The sequence below is a fragment of the Pan troglodytes genome, chromosome 8 (genome assembly GCF_028858775.2).
Source record: "Pan troglodytes isolate AG18354 chromosome 8, NHGRI_mPanTro3-v2.0_pri, whole genome shotgun sequence".
Classification (NCBI taxonomy): domain Eukaryota; kingdom Metazoa; phylum Chordata; class Mammalia; order Primates; family Hominidae; genus Pan; species Pan troglodytes.
Window position 1 is genome coordinate 131,704,396 of NC_072406.2, and position 13,490 is coordinate 131,717,885.

Consider the following 13,490-nt stretch of genomic DNA (forward strand, 5'->3'; position numbering starts at 1 on the left):
TTTCATTTTTGAGACGGAGTCTTGCTCTGTCATCCAGTCTAGAGTGCAGTGGTGCAATCTCGGCTCACTGCAACCTCCGCCTCCCGCATTCAAGCGATTCTCCTGCCTCAGCCTCCTGAGTAGCTGAGACTACAGGTGCCCGCCACCACTCCCGGCTAATTTTTGTATTTTTAGTAAAGACGAGGTTTCACCATATTGCCCAGGGTGGTCTTGAACTCCTGACCTCAGGTGATCCACCCGCCTTGGCCTCCCAAAGTGCTGGGATTACAGGCGTGAGCCACCACGCCCAGCCAGCTATGAACATTCTTGTATGTGTCTCCTGTGATAGATGTGGAAGAGCCTTTCACCCCTCAGCCATTAGACCGCCAGGGAGTGCAAGAGCTTTTCTTTGATCTATTTGGATCTATACCTAAAAGTGAAATTGTCAGCTAACAGGGTATATGAACACTCCATTTTGGTGGGTAACATCAAACCTTTTTCCCAAAGTGAATACACAAATTTGTACTCCCATCAGCATCGTTTAAGAGGCTCTGTGAGCGGATCCACATTTTCTTCAGTACTTAGTTTTGTAGTCTGACAATCAAAGTATTAGCTCAATGTGGTCTTAATTTTTACTTAATAAAGTTGAACATCTCCTCATATTCTGTTAACCATAAGTTTCCTCTTCTGAAGCATGCCCATTGATATCTTTTGCCTATTTTTCTATTATGTTATATGTGCTTTTCTCAAATTTTTAGGAATTTTTGATGCTAATTATTTGTTATATATGTATATTACAAATATCTTCTCCTAGTTTGTAACTTGTCCCTCTCTTTTTAAAATGCTTTTGATGCCAGGCGTGGTGGCTCACACCTGTAATCCCAGCAGTTTGGGAGGCTGAGGCAGGTGGATCACCTGAGGTCAGGAGTTCGAGACCAGCCTGGCCAATATGGTGAAACCTCGTCTCTACAAAAATGAGCCAGGAGTGGTGGCATGTGCCTGTAATCCTAGCTACTTGGGTGGCTGAGGTGGGAGAATCGCTTGAACCTGGGAGGCAGAGGTTGCAGTGAGCCAAGATCGCTCCACTGCACTCCAGCCTGGGCGACAGAGCAAGACTCCATCTCAAAATAAATAAAATAAAATGGTTTTGATGAACAAAAGCTTTTAATTTTAAAATGGTCAAATATCTTTATCTTGAGTGTATGTGTGTCTTTGTTTAAGAAATGTTTCCCTACCTCAAGGTCTAAATTATAGATTATAAAAGATACTCATCCATAGAAACTAAGAGTTTTAAAACTTTGATATTTTCAGGGATCCCAGGAGGATAAAAAATATATAAATAAAAAATGCAACTTTGAGCCGGGTGTGGTGGCCCACACCTGTAATCTCAGTACTTCGGGAGGCTGAGGCGGGTGGATCACTTGAGATCAGGAGTTCAAGACCAGCCTGGCCAGCACCCCTCCTCTACTGAAAATATAAAAATTATAAAAATATAAAAATTAGCCAGGCACCTGTAGTCTGGCTACCCAGGAGGCTGAGGCATGAGAATCACTTGAACCTGGGAGGTGGAGGTTGCAGTGAGCCCAGATCACACCACTGCACTCCAGCCTGGGTGACAGAATGAGACCCTGTCTCAAAAAATAAAATAAAACTTTAATATTTGGAGTCATTAATCTACCTGAAGTTAAATTTTGCATATGTGTAGGGTAGGGATCCAATTTTAAATTTTCCATACGGATAAGCATTATTTTCAAGCTCTATTGAACACCCTCCACCAAGTTGATCTAACATGTTCCCTGTGTTATTGTGCAATTTGAGTCCTTTAAGAAGAAGATCACAAGAAATTAAATGTGCAAGAGATGGACTGAAGGAAAATCTTGTAAAAAAATGAAAGGAGGAGGGAAATGGAATAGTCAAGGATGCCCACAGTTCAGGTTGGACACCTGTGAAAACAGAGAAGGAAGGAGGGCTGAATGGGAATTGTCTCAGACTTGGTGCAGCTTTGAGAAAGCCCTGGCTAGCCCTGTGGGGAGCCCCAGAGCCAAGACTGCCCCCTAGAGGAGTCCCATGGATTCTAGCTCCAGTACCTCCACAATCTCAGTCACTGGCTGAAAGCAGTTCTGGGAGAGCCTGCTCTGGGAGAGTAGTTACCTGAATACTGCCATGGACATGAAGACGCAGCACTTGGAGGTTGTCCACTAACTACACTCCTTGCAGCAGGTTCTCTTGGAGGGAGGTCTGAGCAGCACAGCTTCATGGCCACCAGGGATACCAGAGTTTCATATAGACTGAGTTTATTATTATTATGGACTCCAATGGAGTAGTCCATTGGCCAACTTGTCTATGCCTGTGCCAATACCAAACTACAGCTTCATTATAAGTTCACATCCTGGTAGGGTATGTCTCCTTCTTGCTCTTCTTTAGAAGGGTGCTGGCTATTCTTGGTCCCTCACTCTTCCATATATATTCAGGGGTTTTAAGCAGAGGACTAACATCAGATCTGTATAGTAGCAGGATAACTCAAGCATTAGTGTGGGGTATTATAGGAATGAAAGACAGCAGGCTGAGAGAACTTCTGGGAGATTATTTCAACAGTCCAAGTAAGAGAAAAGGAGGTATATGTTGAGTGGATTTAGGCAGTATCAGTGAGAAGAGTCTGAAGATTATGGATACAAGAGAACAGGGCAGAAGGATGAGAGAAAGGGGAAACTGAGATAACTCCCATGTTTGTTTGAGATGGAGTCTCACTCTGTCACCCAGGCTGGAGTGTAGTGGTGTGATCTCAGCTCACTGCAGCCTCCACCTCCCAGGTTCCAGCAATTCTCCTGCCTCAGCCTCCCTGGTAGCTGGGATTACAGGCACATGCCACCACACTCAGCTAATTTTTTTTTTTTGTATTTTTAGTAGAGGTGGGGTTGCACCATATTGGCCAGGCTGGTCTCAAACTCCTGAACTCAAGTGATCTGCCTGCCTCAGCCTCCGAAAGTGCTGGGATTACAGGCATGAGCCACTGCGCCTGGCCAACTCCCATGTTAATGGCCTGGCTGACTGTCCAGACTGGGGCCTTTTTTTTTTTTTTTTTTTGAGATGGAGTCTTGCTCTGTCATCCAGGCTAGAGTGCAGTGGCGTGATCTTGGCTCACTGCAACCTTCACCTCCCAGATTCAAGCAATTCTCCTGCCTCAGCCTCCTGAGTAGCTGGGATTACAGGTGCGTGCCACCATGCCTGGCTAATAATTTTCTATTTTTAGTTTCACCATGTTGGTCAGGCTGGTCTCGATCTTCTGACCTCTTGGTCTGCCCACCTCGGCCTCCCAAAGTGCTGGGCTTACAGGCGTGAGCCACCATGCCTGGCCTAGACTGGGGCCTCTTATTGAGTCAGGGAATATGGGAGAAGAAACAGGTTGTAGGGAAAGTTCATTTGGTTTTGTACTTGCTTGTGGGGCATGTATTTTAAGCTGTCCATTGTATAAATGGACATAGCAGTCTGGAGCTCGCTCAGACTGGCTTTGGGAGTAATAAATCTGCAGGTGTAGTTTAACTTTAGTATTAGAGAAAATATTCCCTGGGGAAGGCATGGACGAGGAGTGGACTAAGAATCCTGGAGGTTGCCGACATATAAGAAGTCAGAAGAGGAACTACTTAAAAACTTGATAAGAAACAACCAAAGGGGCTGGGCACAGTGGCTCACGCCTGTAATCCCAGCACTTTGGGAGGCAGGTGGATCACTTGAGGTCAGGAGTTAGTGAGACCAGCTTGGCGAATGTGGTGAAACCCCATCTCTACTAAAAATACAAAAATTACCTGGGCATGGTGGCACACACCTGTAATCCCAGCTACTTGGGAGGCTCAGGCATGAGAATTCCTTGAACCCAGGAGGCGGAGGTTGCAGTGAGTCAAGATCGTGCCACTGCACTCCAGCCTGGGCAACAGAGCCAGACTCCTCAAAAAAAACAAACAAACAAACAAAAAAAACTACCAAGAGGAAAGAGCATCACACCCACCAGGATGACTACTACTGACCCAAAAGGGAAAATAGCAAGTGTTGGCATGGATGTGGAGAAACTGGAATGCTTTGTGCACTGCTGCTGGGAATGTAAAATGGTCTAGCTGCTGTGGAAAACGGTATAACAGTTCCTCAAAAAATTGAAAATATAATTACCATATGATCCAGCAATTCTACCTCTCAAAATATACCCAAAAGAATTGACAGCAGGGTCTCAAAGAGACATTTGTACCTCCATTGCTGTCTTCTGAGTTTGTCCTCCCAAAATTCATATGTTAAAACCTAAACCAAGGTGATGGTATTAGAAGGTGGGGACTTTGGGAGGTAATTAAGTCATGGGGGTGGGGCCTTCATGAATGGGATTAGTGCTTTTATTAAAAAGACCTCGAAGTCCAGCATAGTGGTTCACGCCTATAATCCTAGCACTTTGGGAGGCTGAGGCGGGAGGATTATTTGAGCACAGAAGTTTGAGATCAGCCAGAGCAATATAGTGAGATCCCATCTCTAAAAAAAATTAAAAATTAGGCTGGGTGTGGTGGCTCACGCCTGTAATCCCAGCACTTTGGGAGGCTGAGGCGGGCAGATCGCCTGAGGTCGGGAGTTTGAGACCAGCCTGACCAATATGGTGAAACCCCGTCTGTATTAAAAATACAAAAATTATCCAGGCATGGTGGCGGGTTCGTGTAATCCCAGTTACTCAAGAGGCTGAGGCCGGAGAATCGCTTGAACCCAGGAGGTGGATGTTGCAGTGAGCTGAGATCCTGCCACTGCACTCCAGTCTGGGCAACAGAGTGAGATTCCAAATCAAAAAAAAAAAAAATTAGCCAAGCATGGTGGTGCATGCCTGTAGTCCCATCTACTCAGGAGGTTGAGATGGGAGGATTGCTTGGGCCCAGAAGATCGAGGCTGCCGTGAGCCATGATTGTGTCACTGCACTCAAACCATCTACAAACCAGAAAACAGCTTTCACCAGAATCCAATCATTCTGGTGCTTTAATCTTGAACATCCAGCCTCCAGAACTGTGAGAAATAAATTTCTATTGTTTAGAAGCTATCCAGGCTGGGCACGGTGGCTCACGCCTATAATCCTAGCACTTTGGGAGGTCAATGTAGAAGGATCACTTGAAGCCAAGAATTCGAGACTAGTCTGAGCAACATAGCAAGACCCACCCACCCCCATCTGTACAAAAAGAAAAAAAAATTATCCAGGCATGATGGTGCACACCTGTAGTCCTAGCTGCGTAAGAGGCTCACCTGAGCCCAGGAATTTGAGGCTGTGACGACCTATGATAGCTCCACCTCACTCTAGCCGCCTAGGCAACAGAACAAGACTCTTGTCTCTAAAAATAAAATAAAAAATAAAAGCGTCCATTTGTTCAGAGGGCAAAAAATAAAAAGCTATCGCATTTAGTGTATTTTGCTACAGCAGCCTGAATAGACTAAGACATCTTATGTTCACAGCAGCATTATTCACAATAACTGAAAGGTGGAAGCAATGCAAGCGTCCATCAAATGGATGAATGGATAAACAAATGCTGGTATATGCCTACAATGGAATAGTATTCAGCCATTAAGGGGAAGGAAATTCTGATGCTTGCTACAACATGGAGGAACTTTGAGGACATTATGCTAAGTGGTATAAGCCAGTCACAAAAGGACAAGTATTATATGATTCCACTTGTATGAGGTACCTAGACTAGTCCAGTTCCTAGTAGCAGAAAGTAGAATGGTGGTTGCCAGGGGTTGGGGGAAAGAGGACTGAGGAGTTATTACTTAATGAGTATGATACTTCAGTTTGGGAAGATGAAACAAGTTCTGGAAATGGATGGTGGTGATGGTTGCACAGCAGTGGGAATGTGCTTAAGCCACTGAACTATACACTTAAAAGGGATTAAAATGGTAAATTTTATCTTATATGTATTTTACCACTTTTTTTATTTTTTATTTATTTTTTATTTGTTTTGAGACAGAGTCTCGCTCTGTCACCCAGGCTAGAGTGCAGTAGTGCAATCTCAACTCACTGCAACCTCTGCCTCCCGGGTTCAAGTGATTCTCTTGCCTCAGCCTCCCAAGTAGCTGGGACTACAGGCACGTGCCACCATGCCCGGCTAATTTTTTTGTATTTTTAGTGGAGACAGGGTTTCACAGTGTTAGCCAGGATGGTCTCGATTTTCTGACCTCGTGATCCGCCCGCCTCGGCCTCCCAAAGTGCTGGGATTACAGGCGTAAGCCACCGCGCCCAGCACCACTACTTTTTAAAAGGCTGTGATGGAGATTTCTTTAAGAAGATTAAATTTAAAGAATACCTAATTTATTTGATCTTACTGAAAGGAAAGCAAACAACTGAGGGATAATTTGGGGATATCTTAATAATAAGTACCTAGAAAACCAAGTGAACAGAAAATAAGGAATTTACTAACTCTCCTTTTTTTTTTTTTGAGATGGAGTCTCGCTCTGTCACCCAGGCTGGAGTGCAGTGGTGCGATCTCGCTCACTGCAAGCTGGGCCTCCTGGGTTCACGCCATTATCCTGCCTCAGCCTCCGGAGTAGCTGGGACTACAGGAGCCTGCCACCAGGCCCAGCTAATTTATGTATTTTTTTTTTTAGTAGAGACGGGGGTTTCATCGTGTTGGCCAGGATGGTCTCGATCTCCTGACCTCGTGATCCGCCCACCTCGGCCTCCCAAAGTGCTTGGATTACAGGCGTAAGCTACCATGCCCGGCCGAAATTTACTAACTCTTTAAGATGAAAGTTATATAGGAAAGGAAAAGTGATTATGTTGCATTATTTGGCTCAGCTGTAGATAGCATTTACAGGGTCATAATAACATACACATGAGGCCAGGGCAGGCCGACCATTTGAGGTCAGGAGTTTGAGGCCAGCCTGGCCAACATGGCGAAACCGCATCTCTACTAAAAATACTAAAATTAGCCGTGCATGGTGGTGGGCGCCTGTAATCCCAGCTGCTCAGGAGACTGAGGCACGAGAATCGCTTGAGCTCGCAAGGTGGAGGTTGCAGTGAACCGAGATCGCGCCATTGCACTCCAACTTGGGTGACAGAGTGAGACTCCATCTCAAAAAAAAAAGAAAAAAGAAAAATTCTGCAAGTGATTCCCATTACCCTTGGGATAAGTTCTCGCATCCCTATAGAGGCTCCCCGGGCCTCACCTACTTCATCAGCCAGAGCCCTATTCAGCATGCTGAGAGGCACAAGAATTGCTTGAACCCAGGAGGTGGAGGTTGCAGTGAGCTGAGATGGCACCACTGTACTCCAGCCTGGCGACAGAGCGAGACTGTCTCAAAAAAACAAACGAACAAAACAAAAAACAAAAAAACAACTACACACAGCGCCCCACTTATGATTCTTCAACTTTGCGATGGTGCAAAAGCAATAGCATTCAGGACACGCCTCAACTTACAATGAGGTTATATGGGGATAACCGAGTCGAAAATACTGAAAGTTGAATTCCTACATAGGATATTTTAAATGTTCAATGGGTTTATCGGGAGGTGGAGCATCCCGATAAACCCATAAGCAGGGGAGCATCTGTACCATAATTTCTGTTTTCCTCACTGGACCCTGACTGATAACGCGGATCCATTATATCCACTTTAAAGATGAGAGAAGTGAGGCTCAAGGAAATTAAGAAGCACACCAAAGGTCACTGCTGCACAGGGCCCTGGCTGATTCTCCAGCCTTTGCCATACTCCATATTACCACTATTAAGCTACATATCAACAGACAATTGTCCTCTATGAAAAGCAGATTGTCACAGGTTATTATGACAATTATTTGAAGCTGATGTCGCCGTGGATGGGCTCTGTTCTGCATCCTGAAGGCTGCGGCTGGTGAGACAGCAGAGGGAGCTCTGTCCCTAAGGAGACAGCCTCTAGCCTGCTGGCCCCGCCGGGAATAAGGGCACCTCGATACCTGTCGTGATCAAAAGATTTGGGTAAGCTCTTCATCCTAGAGAAGGTAGGCTCCTTGAGGGGAAGGGAAAGGAAGCAAGGGAACACGTATTAGGCTCCAGGAACTGTGTTAATTTGATTTTTAAAATGTTAAACGGGAACTGCGTTGTTTGAAGCAGGCTGTCCTCCAGGAGCAGGAATACAGGGCCCCTTCCTGTCCTCCTCCCACCCCACGCCTGATTTCACCCCCAAGTTAAGGGGAGCTTCTCTGAAGTGGGCTACACTGGCCACTGGACAGTTACTGAGTAAAAGGGACCTGGGATAAGGGTGTGGTTCTCCTCCCTGGATCCCCTGATGCCACCTCACAGGAGCACTGAAGGGCAGCTGGCACCCTCGCTGGAGAGCGAGCATTCTCATTCTCCCTTCTCCTCCCGAGACCTGCACCAGCTTTGCCTTGGCTCCAGGGGCTGTCTTGTTCTTGCTCTTGCTCTCTGCATCCATTCTTCCGATGATGATGGATCCCTGTGAAACTGACTTGTCCCATATCACAGACCAGCATCTGAGACTCAAATCTGAGCATCAGGGAAGTAAACCCTCAACCTTGGAACCTATACACAGACCTCACAGCTTGATCAACTCAGACACAGAGGGCAGCTGTGGGTCCAGCCCAGCCTATCCACTCTCTCTAGTGGGATTTGGAGGAACACTCCGCAATCCCTTGGCTGGCCTTCCATTTACCCTCCATTGCCTGCTTTGGAACTAGGTCTAGGTAGATGTGACTGGCCGGAGGTAGAATATGGCCCTTTCTTTCTTTCTTTCTTTCTTTCTTTCTTTCTTCTTTCTTTCTTTCTTTTTTTTTTGAAACGGAGTTTCACTCTTGTCACCCAGGCTGGAATGCAATGGCACAATCTCGGCTCACTGCAACCTCTGCTTCCCGGGTTCAAGCGATTCTCCTGTCTCCGCCTCCCATGTAGCTGGGACTACAGGTGTGCACCACCACACCCATCTAATTTTTATATTTTTAGTTGAGTTGGGGGTTTCGCCATGATGGCCAGGCTGGTCTCGAACTTCTGACCTCAAGTGATCTGCCCACCTCAGCTTCCCAAAGTGCTGGGATTACAGGCATGAGTCACTGTGTCTGACTGAATATGGGCCTTTCTGATTCCCCTAAACAAAATGCTATTTCAAAACAAGATGTAATATGTTACTCATTATATATATATAAAAATATATATAAAATAATATATGATGTATATATATCATATGACATTGTCAAGAATAAATTGAATTCTTAGGAATTCACCACCCAACCTAAGAATGAATAAGTCACCCACACTTGATATCTATATGTTCCTTCTCTCTCATCTGTTTCGCCTCCAGAAGTTCTGAGTTTGTGCTTCTAATATTTTCTTATTTAAAATACTAATTTATCACAATTATATTTATTTATTTTGAGACAGGGTCTTGCTCTGATGCCCAAGCTGGAGTGCAGTGGTGCAATCATGGCTCTCTGCAACCTCCACCTCCTGGGCTCAAGTGATCCTCCCATCTCAGCCCTCCAGTAGCTGAGATTACAGGTGCGTGCCACCACGCCCAGCTAATTTTTGTATTTTTTTCAGAGATGGAGGTCTTGCCATGTTACTCAAGCTGGTCTCAAACTGCCTGCAGTCCTCCCACCCTTGGCTTCCCAAAGTGCTGAGATTACAGGCATGAGTCGTTGTGCCCAGACAATTGTATTTATTATTGAATTACATGAGCACTTTTTTTTTTCTTTTGAGACAGAGTCTCATTCTCTTGCCCAGGCTGGAGTGCAATGGTGTGATCTCGGCTCACTGCAACCTTTGCTTCCTGGGTTCAAGCAATTCTCCTGCCTCAGCCTCCCAAGTAGCTGGGACTATATAGGCAGGCGCTACCACACCCAGCTAATTTTTTTTGTATTTTTAGTAGAGATGGGGTTTCACCATGGTCAGGCTGGTCTCAAACTCCTGACCTCAAATGATCTGCCTGCCTCAGACTCTCAAAGTGCTAGGATTATAGGCGTCAGCCACCGCACCCAACCACCTGGCTAATTTTCTGTAGCTACAGGGAATCTCACTGTATTGCCCAGGGTGGTCTCAAATTCCTGGCCTCAAGTAATCCTCCCATCTCAGCCTCCCAAGTGCTGGAATTAGGCATGAGCCACTGCACTTGGCCAAAGGCAAGATTTGAAAAAGAAATGAAACTTTAAAAATGTAAAACAATTGTTTAAACAAACATAATGGTTAAACACCAAATTTGATGCAGATATTCAGAAGATGAGTGAACTGGAGGAGAGATCTGAAGAAATCACCCTGCCTGCAATGGGGACAGGAAGGAGGTGGGAAACACAGAAGAGTTCATGGAGCAGGGAGGAGAGAATAAGTTTAATATTCATTAGATTGCAGTCTAGGAGAGGGCAGAGAAAAAGAACAAGAGCCAAACAGCTGAAGAGGAAATATAGCCAAAGAGAAACAGCTGAGAATTTTCCAGAATGTAAAAGACACGCATCCTTAGATGCATCTTTACATTACAGAATGTAGAAGACATGCATCCTTAGATGTCAGGGTATCCATTTGCCAGCGCTGAACTAACAAAGCACCACAGACTCGGTGGCTTGAACAACAGAAATTAATTTTCTTACCACTCAGGAGTCTAAAAGTCTCATGTCACGGTGTCAGCAGGGTTGGTTTCTTCTGAATCTCTCTCCTTGGCTTGCAGGTGGCTGTCTTCTCCCTGTGTCTTCACGTGGTCTCCCCTCTGTGTATGTTTGTATCTTAATCTCTTTCTATAAGGACTCCAGTCATATTGGATTAGGACTCAGCCTACTGACCTCATTTAATCTAATTACCTCTTTAAAGACCCTATCTCCAAATACAGCCACATTCTGAGGCCATGGGGGTTAGGACTTCAATAGGTGAATTTGGTGGTGGCAGGGGAACACAATTCACAATTCAGCCCATAACAATAGGAATCACAATGCATACTAGGTGAAATAGATGAAAAGAAATCCACACCCAACACAATATAGTAAAGCTGCAGAACACCAAAGACAAAGAGAAGGTCTTCAAAACAATCCGAGAGAAAAGCCACACCCTGCTTAACAGTGGAGTGGCTCCTCACCCACCATCTATATTTCTTTCTTTCTTTTTCTTTCTTTTTTTTTTTTTTTTTTTGAGGTGGAGTCTCACTCTGTTGCCCAGGATGGCATGCAATGGTGCAATATGGGCTTACTGCAACCTCCGCCTCCCCGGTTCAAGCAATTTTCCTACCTCAGCCTCCTGAGTAGCTGGGATTACAGGTGCCCGCTACGATGCCCAGCTAATTTTTCTTGTATTTTTAGTAGAGATGGGGTTTCACCATGTTGGCCAGGCTGGTCTCAAACTCCTGACCTCAAATGATCCACCTGCCTCAGCCTCCCAAAGTGCTGGGATGCTGGGATTACGGGTGAGTCACCACACCTAGCCTTTTTTTTTTTTTTTTTTTTTTTTTTTTTGAGACAGGGTCCTACTCTGTTCCCCAGGCTGGAGTGCAGTGACATAATCATAGCTCACTTCAGTCTCAGTCAATCCTCCTACCTCAGCCCCCCAAGTACCTGGGATTACAGGCACACGCCACCATACCTGGCTAATTTAAAAAAATTCTTTGTAGAGACAGGGTCTTGCTATGTTGCTGAGGCTGGTCTTGAACTTCTGGGCTCAAGTGATTCTCCCATCTCAGCCTCCCAAAGTACTGAGATTATAGGTGCAAGCCATTGTGCCTATTGCCCCCAACCACCTATATTTCAAATACTCACACTGGCATTTATGATTTTTTTATTTTTTATGTTATTTATTTGTTTATTTATTTATTTTGAGACAGAGTATCGCTCTGTCGCCCAGGCTAGAGTGCAGTGGCGCTATCTCAGCTCACTGCAAGCTCTGCCTCCCAGGTTCATGCCATTCTCCTGCCTTAGCCTCCCAAGTAGCTGGGATTACAGGTGTCTGCCATCACACCCAGCTAATTTTTTGTATTTTTAGTAGAGATGGAGTTTCACTGTGTTAGCCAGGATGGTCTTGATCTCCTGACCTCATGATCCACCCTCCTCGGCCTCCCAAAGTGCTGGGATTACAGGCTTGAGCCACCGTGCCCGGGCGATTTTTGATTTTTTTGGTACCACAGCCCTACCCCTTTTCCCCTTGTGAAAGACATAAGCTTCTGACTCCATCTAGGTTGATCCAGTACTGTTTCCTGAACAGGTGGTGGGCGCCTGTAATCCCAGCTACTCAGGAGGCTGAGGCAGGAGGATTGCTTGAACCTGGGAAGTAGAGGTTGCAGTGAGCCGAGATTGCGGCACTGCACTCCAGCCTGGGCCACAGAGCCAGGCTCCGTCTCAAAACAAACAAACAAAAACAGATGTGTGTTGCGGGTAGCTAAAGCTGCCAAGGGGGTCTGGGTATATTCAGTGTGGGAGATGGGCGTTGGTCCGTATTCCTGGCTGGGGAAAAGAAAGGTGGTATAGACCTTTCCTATACCAGGTGATATACAGAGTTCATAGTTTTGCCAAGGGTTCCAAAGACAGGTGTCGGTGGTGATGACAAGTCATCTCTGCTTCCTCTAACTCTAGTGCTCTTGGTCACCAATGCCTGAGGCCTGGAATTTTATAATTTAATTTGTCATGTGGGGGTGTTTGGTCTCCCCAGTGAGACAGGTGTCTGTCTTAATGTGTCCCATAACCCCTATAGCACCAGACGTTTGCCTCTGCACTAGGCCGTTGCCCAAGAGCTCACCAGGGAGTGAGTTAGTTGGGGACCCCTGGAGAACCTTTGTGTTCTGGAGCTTACAGAGGGCTCTGGCCTGCCGGAGGGGACTGATAACAGCTGTACATCTGCTGCTGCAGCCTCTGCCTCCACCAGCATCATCTTTTGCAAGGGAAACTGCAGTCTTCTCCATTGGCCTCCCTCCTTTCAATGCATTCTCCACACAGCAGTCAAGTGATCTTTTTGAAAAGATAGGAATCAGGCTATGCCACTGTTTTCTTAATGTCTTCTGTGGCCTCCCATAGCATTCAGAATGAAATCCAAACTCCTTGCTATGGTCTATACAAACCTGCAGGAGATGGCCTATTGCCTTAGTTTCTTCTCCTCTTGCCCACTCTGATTCAGCCTCCTGGGTTTTTTTCCCAGTTCATCAAATATGCCAAGCTCTTTCCCACCCCAGGGCCTTTGCCCTTGTTCTTTCTGCTTTCTTTTTCCCAGAGCTGGGCTGTTGTCATCTATCAAGTCACCGCTCAGGGGTCACCTTCCTCATCTCCTATGGAAAGTGGATTCCCCTTGTTACTCTCTATTTCATCACTGTTTCTTTCTTTCACGTGCTAATCACAAGCTGATATGGTTTGGCTCTGTGTTCCCACCCAAATCTCATCTCGGACTGTAATTCTCACATGTCAAGGGAGGAACCTGGTGGGAGGTGACTGGATCATGGGGGCGGTTTCCTCTATGCTGTTCTCATGATACCGAGGGAGTTCTCATGAGATCTGATGGTTTTAAAAGTGGCAGTTTCCCAGTTAGCTGGGCGTGGTGGTGCACACCTGTAATCCCAGG